This window comes from Epinephelus lanceolatus, chromosome 23 (genome assembly GCF_041903045.1).
Source record: "Epinephelus lanceolatus isolate andai-2023 chromosome 23, ASM4190304v1, whole genome shotgun sequence".
NCBI classification, from domain to species: Eukaryota; Metazoa; Chordata; class Actinopteri; order Perciformes; family Serranidae; genus Epinephelus; species Epinephelus lanceolatus.
In genome coordinates, this window is record NC_135756.1 from 21,408,382 (window position 1) to 21,429,984 (window position 21,603).

Below are 21,603 nucleotides of genomic sequence, written 5' to 3' on the forward strand. Positions count from 1 at the left end.
TAATTTTGTAATATTGGTGATTTTTTTAATTACTCAAATTTGGCAGGATGGTTTCTGACACATTTAGCATCTATTTTTGCTTTACCCGCACCTTAATCACACCTTAAATTAGTATTAATTTTGACCTGATTATGGTGCTAGATATAAAAGCTAAGGAATAACCAAAGTTATTACAGTTCATCCACTGGGGAACATGAATGTCTGTACTAATTAATGCCAATCTATCTAGTGGTGGTTGAGATATTTCAGTGGATTAATTACACTTTAACAAGCGGGTTGCTTGGATTCATCTTCTGGGGAACATGAATGTTTGCACAATATTTTAAAAAGTGTCAGCCCAGTACTGTTTCAAAGTGCTGGATTGACAGATCAACCCTCGAGACATGCCGCCAGCGTGGCCAGAAAAGCTGTGGCAGAATGGGTTATTTGGTCTAAATGTGTTACATCATTTTTATTCCAGCGTTTGAGGTGGTTTACCCCGACACTGCCTGGCATCATGCAGTAGGCTCACGCTGAGCACCACTCACATTAAAATTCAGATTGATCAACTCTATCCCATAATTCATTTCTACCCTGATGGGAGCATTGTCACAAAGCACAAGTGGCCATCCAGTTGTTTGATGAGCGTGATAATTATTTCAACCATATGCCAATGCTTTTCAAAGCACCTGATCTGAACCCAACATCAGGCAGAGAAGACACTGTTTGCCCCTGACAAACCGTCTTAACTGATATTCTCCCTATTCGTTATTTGCTCCTTTTGTCTTTTGCTGTTTGCCCCTTTTTTTCTATCATTCTCATCTTGGCCATTCCTTCAACCCACTCCCAGTTTTGTCTCTCGCCCCCAACCCCCACCCCTATCCCGTTCACTTGATTATGTTGAGCCAGAGTCGGGGAAAGTGTCACTATGGAAACAGGGGCAGAGGCAGTGGAGGGCTCTCTGTGGAAGAGAGGGGGAAAGAGACGGAGAGAGACAGACTGAGAACTGGCCAGTGCTGAAGAATCCGTGAGTGGTCATTTGACTCAAAGAAGCCAGGTAACAGATGAATCTTATCCACCTGTCAGTGGTGGGAACACTCAGCTGGGTGCTATCATTTTATCCAAAGCACCTTACTGAGCCATAAGTGCCTCTCTGTCTGTATGTGTTTCTTTTCATTGAGATGGTGGAAAAAGCTATGAGAAACGATGAGATACGATCACTGAATGTACAACACATGAGTAACAGCCTTTTGATATGGAGTTTCATCCCCATTTTGCACACTCCCCACACTGTATAAATGATGTGAAATCTTAAAAATAATTCACTAACTCATCTGCTTCATTTTATCTACATCTCCTCCTGAGAGTTGTGTCATTTTAATAAGAGAGATCAATAAATGATCGTGGCGTTTGCCTGAGTTTACCTCATCTGTACGCAACAGCTGAGCAACACTGGACCATCATTTGAGTCTGAAACAGAGCTGAAAAGATCACGCTGCATTCACATGGAATCAGGCAGATGGTAGATCACAGACGGACAGCACATTCGGGATGGTCAAGAAAAACAGTTTAACAGTCTGACAGAATTTTAGGATGGTAAAATGAAACATGCATAACAATATGTTGCAATGGTGATGCCGTATTGTTTACAAAGAATGTAAAAAAAAAAAAAAAGGTTATATTTTATTATTTAATGCAATTTTTCTTGCGTACGTGTTTTCTCCTTGTGTGAAGGAGCTACGGAACATCCGGTTTTTAATTACATTATGGAGGACAGCAGTTTAAAAATATATAAACTATGAACGGCAATGCCATCTACCATTCCCACTGTTGGCTTCATCCAAGCTTACTGCCCTGCTCTTGTCCACCAAATGATATCAGGTTTTCCGTCTACCATCTGCCTGATTCCGTGTGAATGCAGCATTAGTTGTGTTATCGATCTAAGCAAAAATGTCATGTTTTCTGGTTCTGATTCAAATCTTTAAATGTGCTACTTTTCTTGATCATATATGGCAATAAACTGAATATCTTTCGGTTCTGGCCTCACCTAATTTTACCGCCCTGCTCTCGTCTTGGCAAACACTTGAAAAATATTTTAACTTTGAACGGCAATGTTCATCTACAATCTGCCTGATTCCATGTGAACACAGCATTAGTTGAGATAGCTCTAAGCAAAAATGTTGTGTGTTTTGTTGGTTATGTTTCAAATCTTTAAATGTGCTCCTTTTCTTTATCATATATGGCAATAAACTGAATATCTGATATCTGAATATCAGGTTTTCTCCACGCCTAATTTTACTGCCCTGCTCTCGTCCACTAAAATGATATCCCGTTTGTCGTCTGCCGGATCCCATGTGAACGCTCCATTAAATGAGTAATCGATCTAACCAAAAATGTCACAAATTTGCTGGGTCTGTTTCTGCTTTTCGTCATCATATATGGCAGTAATTGAATATCTTTGGGTTCTTGCCTCAGCTAATTTTAGCACCCTGCTTTCATCTTGCCAAAAAATTTAAAAATATTTTAACTTTGAACGGCAATCTTCGTCTACCATCTGCCTGATTCCATGTGAACGCAGCATTAGTTGAGATAGCTCTAAGCAAAAACATACATGTTTTTCTGTTTCAAATCTTTAAATGTGCTCCTTTTCTTTATCATATATGGCAATAGACTGAATATCTGATGTCTGAATATCAAGTTTCAGCTTCCCCTTATATTACTGCCCTGCTCTCGTCCTTTAAAATGATATCCAGTTTGCCGTCTGCTTGATCCATGTGAACGCAGCTTTAATCAAGTAATCGGTCCAACCAAAAATGTCACAAATTTGCTGAGTTTGTTTCTGCTTTTTGTCATCATATATGGCAGTAACTGAATATCTGATATCTGAATATCAGATTTTGGCCTCACCTAATTTTACCGCCCTGCTCTCAGCCTTTAAAATGATATCTGGTTCGCCGTCTGACTGATCCTTGTGAACGCAGCATTAGTCGAGTCATTGATTAGGTCTGTTTCTGTTTCTGCTTTTCTCCATCATAACTCACAGTAAACTGAATATCTTTGGGTTCTGGTCTCACCTAATTTCACCGCCCTGCTTTCGTCCACCAAAATGATACCCCGTTTGCCATCTGACTGATGCATGTGAACGCAGATTTAGTCGAGTAATCAATGTAACCAAAAATGTCACACTTTGCCGGTTCTGTTCTAGTGTGTGGATTTCCTGCTTTTCTTCGTCATATATATCAGTAAACTGAATGTCTTTGGGTTTTGGAGCGTCGGTTGGATAAAGCAAAAAATGCAGATACCTCAAGCAGGACTTAGGAATCATAATGGGCCTCTTTCGTTTCATTCTAACCTTTTTATAGACAAATGATTGATTAATTTGAAAAATAATCAGGTAATTAAAATAATAGCTCTATTCACATTACAATATTACATATGTAATGTCATGACACAGATTTTGGATTTTCTGAACCACAGAATTCAGAATACTCACCTTTATTTTAGCAAAGCAGCCGAGACATTCTCCTAAAAAACTAATGATAAAAGCCTTTATTTCCTTTGTCACCCTTGAGTTTGAGGAGTAGGGTGGTGTGCAGGAGAGACAGGAGGGAGCAGGTTATAGGAAAGGGGAGGAGTAAAAAGAGGAGGGGGAGCAGCATGGGAGGGAGGTATGATAGTGAGAGGGGCTGAGACAGTAGCAGAGCAAGCCAGAGGCGGGGAGGAGGCGGCGAAGGAGCAGCTCTCCTCCTGAGTCTCCATCCCAGAGAAGACACAGAGGAAGAAGACGGTCCCGCCTCGCCCGGTGCATCCCAGCAGCTCCTGAAGTTAAAACCAAGACGTCCACTGTGAGGTATGTTACACTTTCTGTCTCCTTTGTGCCTCTCCTCCTTTCATCTCTCTCCTCGTCTTTATCAGGACTGTGGACCAGCAGCAGTCAGGCACTGGGGGTGTTAATAAGTAGTGTGTGTGTGTGCAAAGATCCTGCCGAGGCTTTTCAGCAGCAGGTTGCTCTCTCTCTTTCTCTGTGTGTGTGTGTGTGTGTGTGTGTGTGTGTGGAGCAAAATGGGGTCTGATTTATCAAAATGTCAGCAGCGATTCTGCTGAGATGTAGTTTCTTTGACATTTGAAGACCGATAACATTCCCTGCAATCAGACTCATTCTCAGCACAGTGTGACCTGATGTTACAAAGGACACTGAAAAGAGCTGATCACCTCAAAAACTTGGCACTGATTTTGTTTCTGTTCTTCCCATCTTTTTACTCACAGTTGGCGTGCAGCACAGAACACATCACTAAGACCTTGCTAATGCTTGTTTTTACTCCTATCTTGTTTGGTGTGAGATTTATACAGTGATTCATTAGTTTCAAAATTCTCAGAGTGATTATTTTTGCAAGAGATCATGAGGTGTTAAATTCAAGAGGAAATGATCAAAAATAGGTGTGCATTTACCTATTTTTGATCATTTCCTCTTGAATTTAACACCCCATGATCTCAATCTATTGTTGTAAATGGACATAATATACTGTACTATTACTTAAGTGTGAAGAAATAATGAATGAATAGCATGCAGTGCAACAACAGTCGTTAAAATACGTTTCAAAATGTGACCAGTAACCCCATTTTATGTACTAAACTGGCTCCGCGGCCAACACACTGTCTCTACGACCTAAGTCTCCCCGAGTATCTGTCAACCACTCTCTTCATTAGTGCCATTAAGGACGCTCTAATGTTATCAGCCACATTGGTGGTATCGATCTGTTAACCTGTTCCCAGGGGAGCAATAGCCCAGACAAGCTCCCAAGTCTTCATTTTAAACTGTGCTCGCCACATACAGCAGATACCGCTTCAGAACTGAGTGGAGAATTATTGAGTGGACTAGCGCAGGGACCGTCTTTGTGCAGATGTCATGATGTCATACTAACTGGACCCTCTTCTCCTTCCTGGCTGCACGGGAGAAAAATGTCTTAACATTACTGAGGAAGTCAACTTGCCTGTCATTTGTGCTTTATGAGGATAATGCCAAGTAAAATTCAACAACTGAGCAGAGCATTGTGTTCTTCAGTGGTGTTGTGGTAAAGCAGTAGTTGTGCTTTGGCTTTCTAACATATGATGTCATGTCGTTTTTGGCTGCTTTCTCTGACTTTTCAGCAAATTACTGTAGATGATTCACAGAGAGTGTGGATTATATTATATAACATGCATTTAAAAAACTGAAAACACTTAACTTTTTGTAGGATTGACCAAAATGTCATTGATTCAGCAAGTAATTCTGTAAAAAGACAAATGGGAGCTTGTTACGGAGCTTTTCGCTGCTTTGTTCCAGCTTGCAGTATAATTCAGCGTCTTAGTATTCCTATCTTGTTGAAGCACCTCATTATTAATTTTCAGCGTGGATCTTATTCTTCGTGGCTCAAACAAACCTGTGCCATCGCTGAAAATGTCAGGCATGGTGTATTTTGCATAATACCTGTTGATTAGAGCATAAAGCACAAGGCTATCCTGCTACGTGCCTCGATTGAGACGACATGTAGGTGTGATATTCAGCCCATCATTTCACAGATTATAGACATTACCCTGTCGCTTATTAATCCTATGATTGGGGATTAAAACAGTTTTATGATAGATAACAGGGGCTGAAACTAACAGTTACTTTTCAGTTAATTTTCTTGATTAATCGTGGGGCTGGACAATATATCAATATTATAGCGATATCGTGATATATGATATCTTAGGTATCAAAATATCGTAGGTGTTTTCCTGCTTTTAAAGGCTGCATTTCAGTAAGGTGATGTCATTTTCTGAATTTACCAGACTGTTCTAGCTGTTTTATTATATGCCTTTACCCACTTAGATGTTATATCCACGTCAGTGATGATTATTTAGCAAAAATCTTACTGCGTAAATATTGTTTGAACGCACCCATAGTATCGATATTGAAGTGTTTGGTTAAAAAAAAAAAAAAGTGATATTTGATTTTTCTTATTGTTCAGCTGTGATTAATTGATAAATCTTTAAGTCTAAAATGTCAGAAAATAGTGAAAAATATCAACGTGATGTCTGACTAAGCATCCCAAACCTGATTCTCAGTTTACTATCACAGGAGAGCAAAAAAAAATAAAAATCAAAGCAAACATTGACATTTAAGAAGCTGTAAGCACTGAATTTTGGACGTTTTTGCTTAGAAAATGACCATATAATTGATTGGTTATCAAAATAGTTGCTGATTCGTTTTCTGTCGAACTTATCGATTAATCGACATCTTGTTTCAGCTCTGTATTTTTTCTTACATACTGCAAAGCAGTCAGAAGCGTGATACCCTTGCAGCTGTTGCAGTGTTGAGGTCAGCATGTACTAAGTAGTCCTGCAGTAGATGCATGTATTCATGTGCCTGTGGGCAGCATCTGTGTATGTGTGGACGTGCGCGTGGATGGCAAAGAAAGTATATGGAGATCAATGCAAGCAGCTGTTCTCTCTGCACTTCAAACGCCGCTCTGTTGTTGGCGCATCAACGCTCCGACAGGCCTCGCGCAAGGGGATCAAAGGCTAATGAGACAGCCATCGCACAAACGCACCCGGCAGACCCATGAATATTGATACGGCTCAGGAGAGAGATGGAGGCAGGGTGTCTTCACTCGCTCAACAGCAGCCTGATAAATTAAAGAGGGGGGTGCAACTGTACGCTGGAAGGACTTTGGGGTTTGAAATATTGCCTGAATGTGTGGTCAGTGCTAAACAGGTCGACAGATCTCACTTAGATGTCTTAAAGGTGCCTCATATACCCTGTCTCTATCTATATTTCACACTAAAGATGCTGTAGGTACTGTGGCTGCCACAGTTACTTACATTAAATAAGTACAGCGAGTGCAACAGCACATACAGTATGTCCAAACTCCTACAACAACTCCCACGCTACAGACAAAGTTCAGAAAGTGATAAGTGTATTGGAGTTTTTCAGGGACGTGATAGAAAGTCTTGGTTAAACAGAGCTGAAATAATTGGTCAGTTTATCGATTAGCTGAATGAGGAGCAGTTATGTGTCAATTTTCAAGCCCCGAAAAGCTTATGGTCAAATCTTTAAAACAAATAGTCATAACAAAACAATTAAAGTTCATTTTTCTTTAATTCTTAAATGATAATTATTCAGAGTTTAACACTTTAAAATCCATTTTATCTGCGGCATATGGTTTGATTGACCGCAACAAAACAACCCACCAACTGTCACAAGATTAGGATTCAAATGTTGGTAAATCCTGATTGGTGCATGGAATATGTGACATCACCTTATACCAGCTGAGCCCCGCCCACTTATAAACCAGTAAGAAAAGCACTGTGAAAAATAGAAAACAAGGAAAAATCTTGAAAGTGAAACAGTAACTGTTCAAACGTATGGTGGAAATTTTGTTTTCTTGTTGCACCTTAAAAATTGGTATTCAGGGCCTTTAAATTGAGAATTACAGCCTTTTTCTGTTTCATATCGTTGTTAATGTTTGCATCATATGTGGACGGATGGGGATTATTCCCAATCTAATAAACCAAACGACATATCAGTTCATCTTAAAGAGAACTGGTGGATAATAGATGGTAAAAACTCATCAAATAAAACATATTTTGTGTCTAAAGGAATGCACAAGCCTGCAAATCCAAGACTTCCATAGAAAGCCATCTCTTTTCTATCTTTACTGTGCTAATATTTCTCTTTATGCCTGAAAACAGTTACAATATGTGGAAAATGTCCCACTGGCCCATTTTAAAACCCAACATTCATTCAGTAAACGTTACTGCAGTCAGTAACCGAGGCGAGCTGTTTGTGAGCCATCAGAGTGAGGCTGATACAATATTTGTCTTCTGCTCTGCCTAATGTCTGCTACGACAGATACCACCGAGTGTACGATCGCCTGAAGGTGATATGCCCCCCACAACATAATGCATTGTGTTTCTTACCTCAGGGTGGTTGTGTTGTCTAGCAGCACTGTTAACCTCCTGAATGTCACCGGTTTGTTTCTCCCAGTGGTCGACGGCTACATGACATGTTGAAATTAGCACCCTCTCCCGCATTATCTCTCTAAACATGGACAAGCATCACCACCTCCTGGGCAAGCTTATAAAAAAAATAGCTAAAACAAGCTAAAGGTGACATTTAGGATTTCACTATCCAGCAGTCTAAGTGAAGGTAAGGAACAGAATGAAATGTTTTTCTGGGTGGTATGTCATTTCAGCCCATTTCAGCTGTCAACTGGCAGGCAAATAGACACTGGAGGGAGGACAAGTACAGCGGCAGGCAGGCAGGCAGGGAGAGGGAGACTGATGCGGCAGGAAGGCCGTCCACAGTACGTGGGCGACTGTGCCTCTATCTTGACTTGGGCTCGTAAATCAAGCCTCCCCTCCGGGGGCCTATCTTCCATTCTCAGACCTTCACAACAGCTTGTTCTCCAGCCTGTGACGAGAGGGGCTGTTGTCACAGCAGCTATCGATCGTGTGGGATGAGTTTGTCGGACCGGGGGATTTCACCCATCTGAGCGTGGTCACTGAAGTGTCCCGTCTTGTCTCCGTGTCTGTCTGTGGGCTACATGTACTGTCTTTTACGCCAAGTCACTGCCAGCTACTGTCAGCTGCATCTCAATGTTTCTTTTACAAAATAAGATCCCTGAGATTCCAGAAAAAACGTGAATGACAAACTTAAGAGAGGAATTGGAGTCTGTTTGGATAAGAGTATAACATTTTATAGACCGGAGCCTTTTAAATTTAATGACTTGTGTTTGTTAGAACTGCTGGCGACGCATCCAAGGTGTTTCCCTTCTTTCATCCAGTGCATACTGGGACTGCTTCCAGACCCAAGTGGCAGCAAACAGAAATAAGTGTGGATAGAAATGTTGAATATTTACAGGAATAGTTGGACATTGAGAAGTAGTTTGTACAGAACATATGAAGCTACTGCCAGCAGCTGGTTAGCTTATCTTAGCATTAAGACCAGAAACAGGGGAAATTAACACTTTATATTGTATTGATTTAATTTACAGAAAACACCATGTTGTGTTTTTACAGTGAATTACGCTGTACTATTTTCTTGGCGGGGAACATTTGGCAGGCAACCACGGAGACTCCAGGAATTCATTTTTTACAAAGGTGGGAAAGTGTAAAGGCGTACGTTACCTTTTTAAAACCACCTACTGGAGATCTCATCATCACTGATTTCCTTTGATATAAGGACGAAGGAGCTTACTCAAACATACGAGTAATGCTCTGGACATCGAAAACATTCCTACTCTGCTGGTTCAACTGTGCCTGATCTAAAACCGTCATCTCCGGCCAACTTTAAGTCTCAGATGCCAACGTAAATGAGTTAAACAAAAAACATTGGGTACAGTAAATTCCTCCATTCATCTGGGAAGTGGTGCAGCAATGTAGAGTTTAAGTGTAAAGTACTCAGTAGACCAAGCTGTGCTAACAGAATGTCAGCAAACCTAACACGTTATCATCCCAACTCCTCAAACACCGCCCTATGTCAGTGGACATACGTGTCAAAATATAACGCACTAGGGACCCTCCTGCGTCTGTTTTGCATGTTCATGAAGTGCGTGTCCATTAACCCTAGAAATGCGCAAAACCTAAATATTGCAATAAAAAACTGGTAATGGAAACACCTACTTTTAAAAAAAAAATCTCAAATATCGAGAAAAAGTTTTTACACTCTCATGAGGTGGTTTTTCAGACGTGTCGATATAGAAGTATATCACAAAAGTGTAATGGAAACACTTTTTTCGCAAATATATGTCACCAGACATTCAAGTCGTCTGTGAATTCCTCATTCACGATCCTCTCCCAGAAATCCTTTATCCGTGGTCACTGCCACACATAAGGACTTTGCCTTTGGAATACCACTTGCTCCCTTCGTCTTCGGTTGTAGACTACTGCAACAGCAGCAGTGGCAACTGAGAAGATTGTTCCAGCTCGCAAGAGATTTGGAAGGTCCATCTTACTTCCGCAAACAAAGTGGAGTCTCGCGGGGCGAGATTTTATGAGAATTACGGCTCATACGCAAAACACCTTTTAATGGAAACACCTGAAAGTCGCAATTGTACTTTGTCAAAACCTTAGAAATATCGCATTTATTTTGTGCAAAACTGTAATGGAAACGCGACTATGAATGCCGTGTCAATTCATGCTTGTCTAATGCATTGTGTCTTTTCAAAATACACTTCCGTTTTAAACAGGAAATGTAAAGTCTTTTTCAAACTGAACTTACAACGTAGGTAAAACACTTGGTTGATTTCCTTAAGTTTAGGGATCAAATACATGTGCTGAGGTTTTAAAAAAACATAATGGTTTGGCTTAAAATTCACACGGGACACAAACGGCAGGTAAAAGTCCTGAGTTTGTTTGACCCATCCACCTCCCCTCCCACCCGCTGTTTGCGGACTGTCTCACTCCTTGAAGCCATATTATGGCGGTGTTGCAAGCTGCCGCCGACTGCTGCAAAGGGTGCCGCTCTGCGTCCAAGTCCGCTGACAGAGTGGTGGTATATGATGACATGGGTTGTTGTCCGCTGCCTCAAAAACTGATGCGCTTTGTGCGTGTCATACTGCAGCAAAAGGTGCCTTTGTGTGTCCATCTCTGACGCCAAGATCACCGACGAAGCGATAGGGTTGACGAGCTGGGAGTCGCAATAGGATGGCAAACCAGTAGTACGCCATTGTTGTTGTTAACATGCAGTAATTACACAAGCAACTATGGGAATTCGCAGATTGAAGAGATGAAGAACAGACTGAACAGATGCACCTGAGAAGGCATTTTAATAATCTTTTAGTGACTTAAAACTGTTTGTGTGTGGATGACAGGTCAAAATGTGGAAGAAAATATCCAAAAAATATCTGTAGACATGCAGAGAGGGCCCTTAATGCTAAGCTAGGCTAACCTGCTGCTGGCTGTAGCTCCACGTTACTGGAACGAATACAAGACAGGCATCGATTTTCTCATCTTACAAATAAGCACATTTCCAATTTAAACACAATACAAGCACAAAGATGTAGTCAGCCTCCGGATTATTTTTGACATCTGTAATCGTTAATTAAACAAACAAAATTGACACAATGTAACAAAAATGGAAACACATATAGAGGTAACAGACTCATTAATCATGTAACATTATTCACTGAGAAGACTTGTTGTAGTTTAATCTCTCTGGGTCTGTTGATTATTATGCCACACTACAATGCATATGCAAATGAATTTCGGATGATGTTCAGATACCAGTGTTTACACAGTGTGCTACAATGTTAGTGTGACTCAGAGTAAGCCCAACGCATAGAGGTGACGCCATGAATAATTCTCATTTGCAGTTTTTTTTTATCCATTTGACCTGTAAAGCAAAAACATAAAGACGAATATGCTTAAAGAAAACCTTAAACACAATAAAATGGTTGCTCCTGGGTTCACGCCTGACTCCACTGACAAGATGGTTTAATGACTTCCTGGATGAGAAACAAAACTTAAATCAAATGCAAATTAAAATTTCTGGATTGTAGCTTTAAAGAAGTAGCAAAGTTTAACCCCTGCACAGTAATGGATTTCCAATAGCGTTCCCACCAAAGTCAGACTACTTTAAAACCAAGTAGTTAAATTATTCACCAGCACTCGCTCCACAGTTTAAAAGCCAATTAGGTGAACGTTTCATGGAAGTCAGGGACAGGATTTGATCTCCTGATGTCATTTTCAATTCAAGAGAGAATAAATTACACAAATGTGACAGTTCCAAAATTAAAGACCCCGATTCATCTGACACTCCTGTCAGGTGAATACTTAACAAGATAAAATCCACAATTATGTGATTTCGTGTTTTTTTCACTCACATGCGCACACACACGAATATAACATTTCCTCTTTTCATGTAGTTACAGTGAGAAGCAACACCAACACATATTTTAAATGCTGTTGTAGTTTAATCATATAAGACAGTTTTAAATGTCCGACAAAAAAGTTATTCTACATAGCAACCTAAACTCCTTTAATCACAGAGAGTTGGTGAAAAATAATAAAACAATTTGTGACAGAAATGAATTCCATCTTGCCAGTCCCAGAAGTGGTATGTAAATGAAAATGTATTGAAAATGATAATAGCAGTAATATTGTGCCACCATGTCACCAGTGCCTCCTCGTTCTTTGTCCTCAGGCAGTTTCAAAACATTTCTTCATCTTGTTTCCTCACCCTGAAAGCCTAGTTTGTGAAACTCCACCAGCGCTACACACAAGAGCACTCCCACTCAACCTCCCAGCCTGCTGAGAGCACTTGAAAGCAATTTTCTTTTAATCAAGTTCACTATAAAGGCCCCTCTGATGCCAACCTCAGCAACACTACCATTTTGTTTTTTCAGCTCCGTCGCTCTCTACACTATATTGATTTCTTCATGAGCGCTATGAAATACTGTTTACTGACATAATGAGAATTCTCTTTGAGTTTATTGCTTTTTCAGGACAGATACAAATATACGTGCACACTTAAGTGGAGGCCCCATTTTTCAAATATTTGCATCTACTTTTTGGCAACAAATATTTTTTAAACAGAACCAGTGGTACCTAATCTGGACACGGTTTTCTACATTCCTTCATTAATATTTAATACAAAGCTGAAAGTGAATTTAAGCTTTATTTTCTTACTTACTTCACCCAAATATTCAAATAAATATGCCTCGTGTTTTCTCCCAAACGCTCAATTTGGAGCTTTCTGCTAGAAAAAGCTTGTAATGGAAAAAGACGCAAGCTGAATTAGTTTGCTTTTTGTTTTAACCCAATAGTGATTGATAGTATTCAGAGCTTTAACAAATGTAAAAATACATTCTAAGTTTAGTAAAAGTCCTGCATTTCAAACTATTATCAGCAAACTGCACTTTTAGTTTTAAGAAATACTCATTATAAGGGCTGAAACTAATGACTATTTTCATTGATTAATCTAGTTTTTTCCTGGACTAATTGGTCTATTGAATAATAAAAAGTACTGAAAAACACCCAAGAACATTTCCCACAGCTCAAAGTAACATCTTAAAATTGCTAGATTTGAATCAAAGATGTTTTATTAACAATCAAATCATGAAGAAAAACATTAAATGCTCACTTTTTAAAGGCTAAAACCAGCAACAGTTTGGCATTTTTGCTTGATTATTCATCAATTTTCACAATTGTTGCCAATTTATTTTCTTTGATTATCTAATCACAATTTAGTTGTTGCAGCGCTACACATTATGTTATTATTGTTCATTGAATTGCAGCTTCTTTTATATGGTTTTTTGGCCCAACACAGCAAGGGGCTTCAACTAGACTCTACTTTTTTGTAAGGAATCACGAGCCCAAAGACCCCGACACACCAAACCGCCATCACAGATGAAGGCCGACTGTTGTGTCCCCTCATGTTGCCTGTGTCTCGGCCAAAAAGTTGCACTTGAACACACCGCAAAGACCACAGCCAACAGACAACACATACGCTTTATGACTGCGTGAGAGGTAATAACTCTCCATACCAGCAGATGGCGGTAGTCTGTATTTGTCATTAAAAAAAAGGGAAACTGGATGGATTTAATATGCTAGTTTGCCAATTAGCACATTAAGAACACATGTTGGAAGAACAAAGGATATTTAAGGATATTCATCTTACTTCACATGATGAATGACTGTTATTAAGTAAAAACTACTCTTAAATATCGTGGAGTAGCATAAAGTAGAATAAAATGGAAAACTCAAGTGTGTCTCAATTGTACTTGAGTGAATGTACTGAGGTACATTCCACCCATTTAAACCTTGTTCTTCAAAAGACAGGTGTGACTTTTTTTAGTAGGCTCAGCACAGCTCACCTCATGCATTTCCATCCATCCCTGATGTCCTCAGGCAAAAAAGTTTCTGCTGTATCACATTAGTGACGAACATATTTTATATCCACTTAATAGTCACTGACCTTGGGAGTGATGCTCTGAAGTGGATGTGTGTGTTGCCCTGCTGCATAGTTAATTCAGGCAGTGCCTCAACAAGAGCACCTTGTTTGATACATCGTGACTGCAGACATGTGCTGTTGTGAACAACGCTGCACTGAGGCGGTAAAATACATGTGAACAATGTGTGTTCAGTTCATTTATTTGAGTTGAATCAACAGAATACAGATCAATGACAGACTTTTTTTCATCAACTTAAAAACACTGAAAACTGTGTTCAGATCAAATGTGTGGCAGCCAAGGCCTTTTAAGTCAGAGATTTTAGCGCCCCCATCAGGCAAAATCAAAATCCTGAATGTCAAAATGTGGCTTTTTTCAATGACAGACTGTCCTGACTGTCTAATGGAATCTACTTTAACTTTTTGACCTTAACAAGAGTAAATCGTGAAGTAAAAATACTGTAGTAAAGTAAAAATGCCAAAAACTGCAGTTCCTCTAATGGCCACTTGAGGGTGCCTCCAGAAGCAAGTCAATCCCCATAGGCCTCATGTTAAAATGCTCAACTTTACTGTAGAAATAAACATGTTTACAGCCTGGTACAAAAACAGTTTGGTCTCTATAGTTAATTTCAACATTCATGACAACTGTGCAGAGGCTGAATTTTTAAATAACTCAACCATTTGCATTTTATGAGACTTAAAGTTAAGCATAATTAAGGGCAGTGCTGCCATGAGTGACAAGCTGTCTACCAGGCGCCTCCACAACTCCAGCCTCTCATCTGAATATGGTCACTTCTGGCTCCAAAAAACCAACATAATGATGGCTCGAGGCTTCAGAATGGGAGTCCATTGGGTGATGTCACAATGGCTACATCCATTATTTTTATACAGACTATGGCTGAATCCAAAAGTCCAGACTTCACTGCACTTGTGGACTCTCGGACGTTGGTGCGGGGTACATTCCAGGAAGTCTGGGCGTGCTGAAACCTGTCCAAATCCAAAGTTCACACTTAGAGGAAAGTTTGACAAACATAAACTCTACATGGATCAAAAATTTATAATAGAAAGAGTCATAATTAACCTTGGTTGCAGTTCTAGTTGTACGGTCAACAGTTTCTCAGATGTTTCTTTTATAGTATTGGTCTACGGGGAAAATGATTTTTGGGATTTTAAAATACTGCGAGTGGCCACTGAAAAAAATGGCTGCAAGGGGCCTGGTCTTGCTCCTGTGTAGGAGATGAGTGGTGGGGTCCTTTGCACATCTGTGCCCAGGGGCCCATTGTCTCATAAATCGCCCATGAGTCTGTTGAACATGTGCAGGCTATAGCGGGATTTATACTTGTGCGGCAGACCCTACGCCGTAGCCTACGCCATTGTGAGCATTTATACTTGTGCAGTAGTGTGTCTGTGTCACTCAGCAGTTACACTTCCAAAACACTAGTTGGTGGTGGGTGTCTGTGTCTGTGAAATGCTGTAAAGTTGAGTTGATTCAAAACACACCTGAAACGCACATTAAACATGGCTTAATATAGACAATTTCAAACACGAGCACACAAATCAGCTTCACTATAACTCGCAGCGTTCACAGACAAAGCAGTTGTCTTTATCCGGACACATTTTCCCCACAAATACAACATGCTAACGTTATTAGCATAAGCCTATGGCATTTTACATTGTATAAATTGGCCTAGCAGCTAGCGGAGACTTCCTCTTCTCATATGAAGCCAGGAACAACAGCAACATTTAACAAAGGTGACTTTACAAAATTCAGCTCCATTACAACTCACAACAACTGTCTTATACTAAACACGTTTTCCAAACAAATATGTTAGCATTATTAGCACAAGCGTATGGCATTTTACATTGTATAAATTAGCCTAGCAACATGGTGTAGATTACGGCGTAGGCTATACGTCGACGCTGCTGGGACGTTTCCACGGCAACGAGTGAAACAGACTTGAGGCCTGTCTGTCAGCGGCTTGCAGTTAATGCATGGCAGATTTTACGTGATGACAGTGAACATATCACAGTATTCACAGCTGAATCAAGCGATATCATCACCCTCAACTTGACATCAACTTGACAGCTCAAACAGTGTTAGCTATCAGTTGCATGTTAGCATTTAACAGACACAGAGCGACATTAGCATTATTTGGTGTCGTGTTTCTTGCCACAAGGTGACTGTAAGTCCACACTCCTTTTCGGTCTGTTTTTGGTCACCAGCTTCTGTAGAAAAAAAAAATCTGACTCTTTAGCTGCTAAATGCTAATTCCGCTAGCTAGTGGCTAATTGTGTTCGCTGCTGGCTAGATAAAGTACCGTGTAGTCGTTGTTCTGGCCTGCTGCGGCCAAATATTACAATGAGAGGAATGTGAGTGAACCAAATCAGTAAAGCAGTTCATAGTTTACCCAAACATTTTATTGCATTAGTGACAAATGTCTGTTGAAACTCTGAAACTCTGCCCTTGCAAATATATCTGCCTCCAGGCTGAAGCAATCATCATCATTCAGTCTGGGCATGACTGTTCCTCTCACACTGAATTTCTTGCTGTTTTCCTTTTGTACATCTTGTCTTTAGGTCAAGAGGACATGATGTGCCGTGAAGTCTGTTAGCAGAGACTGAACCTCAGAAGACTGAACAGAGGTGAGCCTCACTACTCTTTGTCTCCTGTCACAGATTAATAACAAAGATCCTTGAAATGATGGATGATAGCCCAAAGTTTAGCTCAGACATTATGAAGTTAGAGCAGTAATCGATGTGTAAAAAATGACAAGGCAAGTGTATTCATGGTGTTTCATAACCGTAGTGCTCTGGTCATGGCTTCAAGGTTTCAATTCGGTACTCACTTAAAGATGATCTAACGTTACTGCAGAAAAAAAACAGAATGAAATGTTAAATCCGAAAAAGATATCGGCAAGTTTGATTCAACACCACAGCAGGCACTAGACATACAACAGAAGAGCAGGTGGCGGAGCTGCTTACAGCGCAGCCAAACAAACTCATGTTGTTTTAATAAAGAGGTCAGTCAATAAAAGCCGCAGCCACAATCTGATTTCATGCTGCACACTGCGGATGTAGTCTTCAGCAGGACACAGTAAACTTGGTTACGTTGCTGATGAGTTGGAGGTGTGCTGTTGCTGCTCCTTCTCATTTCATTACTCTCTGAATTACATAAATCTGACCTGTTGGCCAAAACAATGCAAAAAATGTCTTGTTTTGTAGATTGTGGTAAGCACTAAGTGTCTGAGTGCTTCACAGTTAAAGCCACCATGTGGTTGGGAGGGAGTCGATACAATGCATCTATGCATCTAATATTTTAAGTCAAGTATAAATTTTGATTATTGCAAAAACAAAGTAAACCTTTGGTAGCCTGCTTGAATGATAAAATAATTTTATTGTTCAGCAAATTAGATAGATTTGTGATGACTGAGGAGAAATTAACAGACTGAAAGCTATCTAATTATATAAACAGATGTTGATAATGTTTGGGGACACAATTTGCAGCTGAAAAAAGCTAAAAAAAACTGCAGTATATTTCAGTATATGTTATTGCAATACTTAGCGTATCGCAGTGCATTGAAATCGCAATAATATTGTATCATAACAAACATATTGTGATGATATTGTATAGTGGGATCTCTGGTGATTCCCAGCCCTAGTGTTTAGACAGATGATCACTTTAAATGTGAAGTGGCCGGATTAATGAATGTTCATGTTTGCATTAGCAGTAATGTCTCTGATACACAGTTAGGAGAGTGAACAGTAAACACTGAGGCTGTTTCCTAAGCCCTCTTCGCACAGGACTAGTATTACCAGGGGACCTCATGAGATTTAGAAATAATTACCCCCCACACAAAGTCTGTATTTTACCTGAATTTAATGACCATATATCCCGGATATGATGCTGAGGGTCATTTGTTACTCCACTCTACACAACACAGAAACACCAGTGTTAACCTCTATGTTTTTAACAGGCTTAAACCAACCAAACCAATTCTGCCCAACGTTCTCACGTCATCCATCTCATCATCTTTTCAGAATACACTCTTATGATTGAGCTTGCTCTTTCTGCAAATGGTTCTCCGTGCTGTGTAGTGAGATGAACCTCCTGCACCCAAAATGCTGTCGAAACTTTCATTTATAATTTCCAACGTAGCCGCCATAATTCTCGACTGCAAAAGAGGCAGAAATGAGGTGCGGAGAAAACAAAACACCTTGCAAAAAATAAATAAATAATATATATATGACCCCAAATCATAAGATGCTGATTCTCACAGCACTACTACTAGTACACCTACTACTTGTAGGTAATTTGCGGTGGAATATTTACGTGACAAATTACGCACCGGGCAGATTCACATGGGATTAAGGTCACAGATGACCTCTGCAGTCATTACAAATTGTCAGAGGTTCCCAGGTAATATTAGTCCCATACAAATAGGAATTTAAAAACAGTAATGATGGATTTTGCGCTTCACTGTTTCCTATGAATCGTGCAGAAATGGCGGACCCTGCCACTAACAATGAAGGCTACTAAAATTAAAGACAGGTAAATACAGAATACTAAAAACATAATAGAACATACATAATGTCATGAGGTTCAATTTCATTGAATGTATAGCTTTACTTTTACACATAGGTGTAGATTTTGAGGGGTTATGGAGTGGATATGCCCCCCTCAGTATTTAGAACATGTGCATCAGTCCCCCCCAAATAAATTGATGCAGAAAAATTCACCACAATGCAATAAATTAAGTGATTGATACTCAAAATTTTCTGGCGGAGGACCCCCCAAATCCCTGTTTCATATATGTCCCCCTAAATGTTAAAACAAAACCTACATCTTTGTTAATACATACTATACATTCATTGACTTCATCTGCATATTTGGACACCCTACAGTGTATGGATGATCAGTTAAAAATACATAAACCAAGTGAAAAAGGTGAGAAACTTTAGAGAATGGCGATCAATACTCAAACTGTAATCCTGACCCTGGACTTGGCTGAACTGTTCTTTCTATGAATTTTAAAGTGGCTACACATGTAACCATTGGAGAAGCTGCACTTTTCTCTTCCTTCTTTCACTCTCCTGCTGCTGCATTGATCCCCAAGAGGAGACCCTGTAGTGCCCATACAGGATTGAAGCCATGTAGTCAGATTTGTACGCTGAGAGCTTCTGGCAGAGTAGAAGCAAAGTGACTTCTGCCTGCAGAGACTCAAACTGCAGCAATAATGACTTTTTTCCTACAGTATACAGCCTTTACAGACCCAGTAGACATTTTATTGAACACATGAAACAAAATGAACACTGTTGTTGACTCAGATTCAAGTAAACAATAATTTGGCCATCAGACGAAAAATATTGAAATGAAATGTAATGTACTGTATTATATGTGCAAAAACAAATTTAAGCACATTAAAACACTCCATAACCACCTCACATGCTGTTTTAAAAATGGAAAAGATTATATAGAAAATGGTTAAAATTGCCTTACAATATATAATCTACTAATCAGGAGGTAATAGTTTAAATAGAATACTGTCAAATAGATCAAGTATGGAAATTACATCGCAGCTGCCTAATGTGCTTTAATGAAATCTCAAAAAGAAGCACTTTAAACAGGCGGCACAAAAGGTACTTTCACCAATAAAACTGAGAAATGAATAAAGCCCTGAAACACCTTTTATATTAGATATTAAAGTGAATTCTTTGTGCTGCAGAACTTTGTGAATCTAAGTGGAAACAAAAATAAAAGCTTAGACGTTAATAGGTACATTTCCTTGGCTTTTTCCTATTTTCAGCTCCAATCTTCTGTTTCAATTTCCTATTCTCTGTGGCCCAGTTTATATCCAAAGAAAAAACTGCAATGCTGCAAAAAAACCTGAGGTGATTACTTTGGCTAGCTGTTTGTAGCTACCTGTTGCAATGATGATGATGGTATACAGAGCTCAAGTTGTGCAACAATAATGCAGAGTTGTGCAGAGTTCACCCTCCAATCTGTGTTAATGAGAAGCCTATAAATGCAATCATGGTGTGCATTCAGGCGACATATATATCTTCAGCTCTGAGGCACAGTGTAGAGGTGCAGTGAGTGTCCAGCAGCGCACCGGGCCACCCACCCTGAGGTAGTTATACAGGAAAAGATGATGTGCCTGGAATGGAATATTTGCATCTCAGGACATGATCTTAAATCCTGTGTTTTGTCACAGTTTTAATGATGGTACCCTCAATGAGCTCAGGTTGCATCGTATCAGCGCTGACCCTGGTGGGCTGAATTCTGGTGACACCTTCCAATCTGTGTTAATGAGCCGACTCCGCTCTGTCTACGGGTCACGGTGATATTTACAGAAACCGTTGTAGCGGCAGATATCCACGCCTCCCCGTGGCGCTCCCTCGCCTCATTTGCATAGCTTTCAGACTTCCCTTTCTCGCTCTCCCTCTTTCACCGCTCTCGCTGTGCTCTTCCATGATCGACAGGCTCCTTCGCACTTCTCTTCAGTTTGTGTCGCACATGTTAATTAAAGCCTCTAATTAGCTTTCCCCACTAAAAGGCCGCATTAAATCAGAGTTGGAATGGCAAATGATTCCTGGCATTAGCATAATTGTGTTTTTGAAGTGTAAAGATTTGGGCATTAGGGATGCTAGCACGCGTTTTTGTTTCAGTGATTTGTTGTGTTTGGGGCTCAGGGCCCATGGGGCCACTGGAGGTTGGCTGTGTGGGTTTAGGGGCCCCAGGACCCTACAGGGGCCACACACTAATGAGGCCTGCTCCTCTCTGATGGAGCAGATACAGGAAAAACAAACCTGTGATGCGGTACCCTCAGGTGGTCCTGAGAGCCTGGCAGAGCGGAACAGGACGCTCGTGGAGTGTGTGTGTGTGGGTGTGTGTGAGAGAGAGAGGAGACAGAAGGGAGATAAAGTTATTACTATTTTTATTATTATCAGAGATTGGCATGTACCATGCCTTTTGCCCAGTGCATGCTGGGATTGGCTAAAGGCCACAGTGACACTGAACAGGCAACAGAAAATAGAAACACGATGAAAAGCTCGACTGAATGTAATGATCAATGTGCATATGTTCACATAGGACCATGTAAAAATGATGTAGTGACACAAGCTCTAAAACTGAATACAGTGTACAACAGAACACTTTAAAGCCATTTATGACCTCATCATGGTGAGATGTTGATATTTAATTCTTACCAATGTTGTAGTTGACTTCTACAGGACATGGCAAAGTCCATAGCTTCATGTAAGACACTTCACAATTTACTATTTTGATATATTGTGTACAGGATTACAGTAATTCAAAATTGTCATTCCACACAGGAAGTGATGCTTTTTTTTATCCTGGTCATCAGAAGTGCAACAGGGTGCAGTTAAAATTTTGGATCTTCTGACTAGGGCTGTAACCTGTGGTGGACATTAATAGCTTATTAGTGCAGTAATAGTATTATTTTTCCAAGTAACAAGTAATATAACAAATTACTAAAATCTGAGTAATATTATTACAGTTACCCCAAAATTAAATAACTAGTTACAACCTTACTTTTGTTGTCAACCCCCTACTGATTTGAAACCCAATAATCATCTGTATAGACTCGTTCCATTGGAAAAAAACATGACCTCAAACTCAAATGGCCATATACATACACTGGCTAAACAAACAAAACTAGATTTTTATTGTGGACAGCAGACCACAAGCAACA

The 21,603-nt window shown here is 40.0% G+C and overlaps 1 long non-coding RNA gene across 1 annotated transcript in view; it reads left to right on the top strand.

The window, feature by feature from the left end:
• The first annotated feature begins 3,680 nt into the window (after nt 1-3,680).
• Nucleotides 3,681-21,603, top strand: part of LOC117249499 (uncharacterized) — a 67,476-nt gene continuing 49,553 nt past the window's right edge. The window contains exons 1-2 of the long non-coding RNA XR_013490387.1: nt 3,681-3,829; nt 16,469-16,534. This is a non-coding gene — a long non-coding RNA (uncharacterized LOC117249499). The remainder of the gene's footprint in view (nt 3,830-16,468; nt 16,535-21,603) is intronic.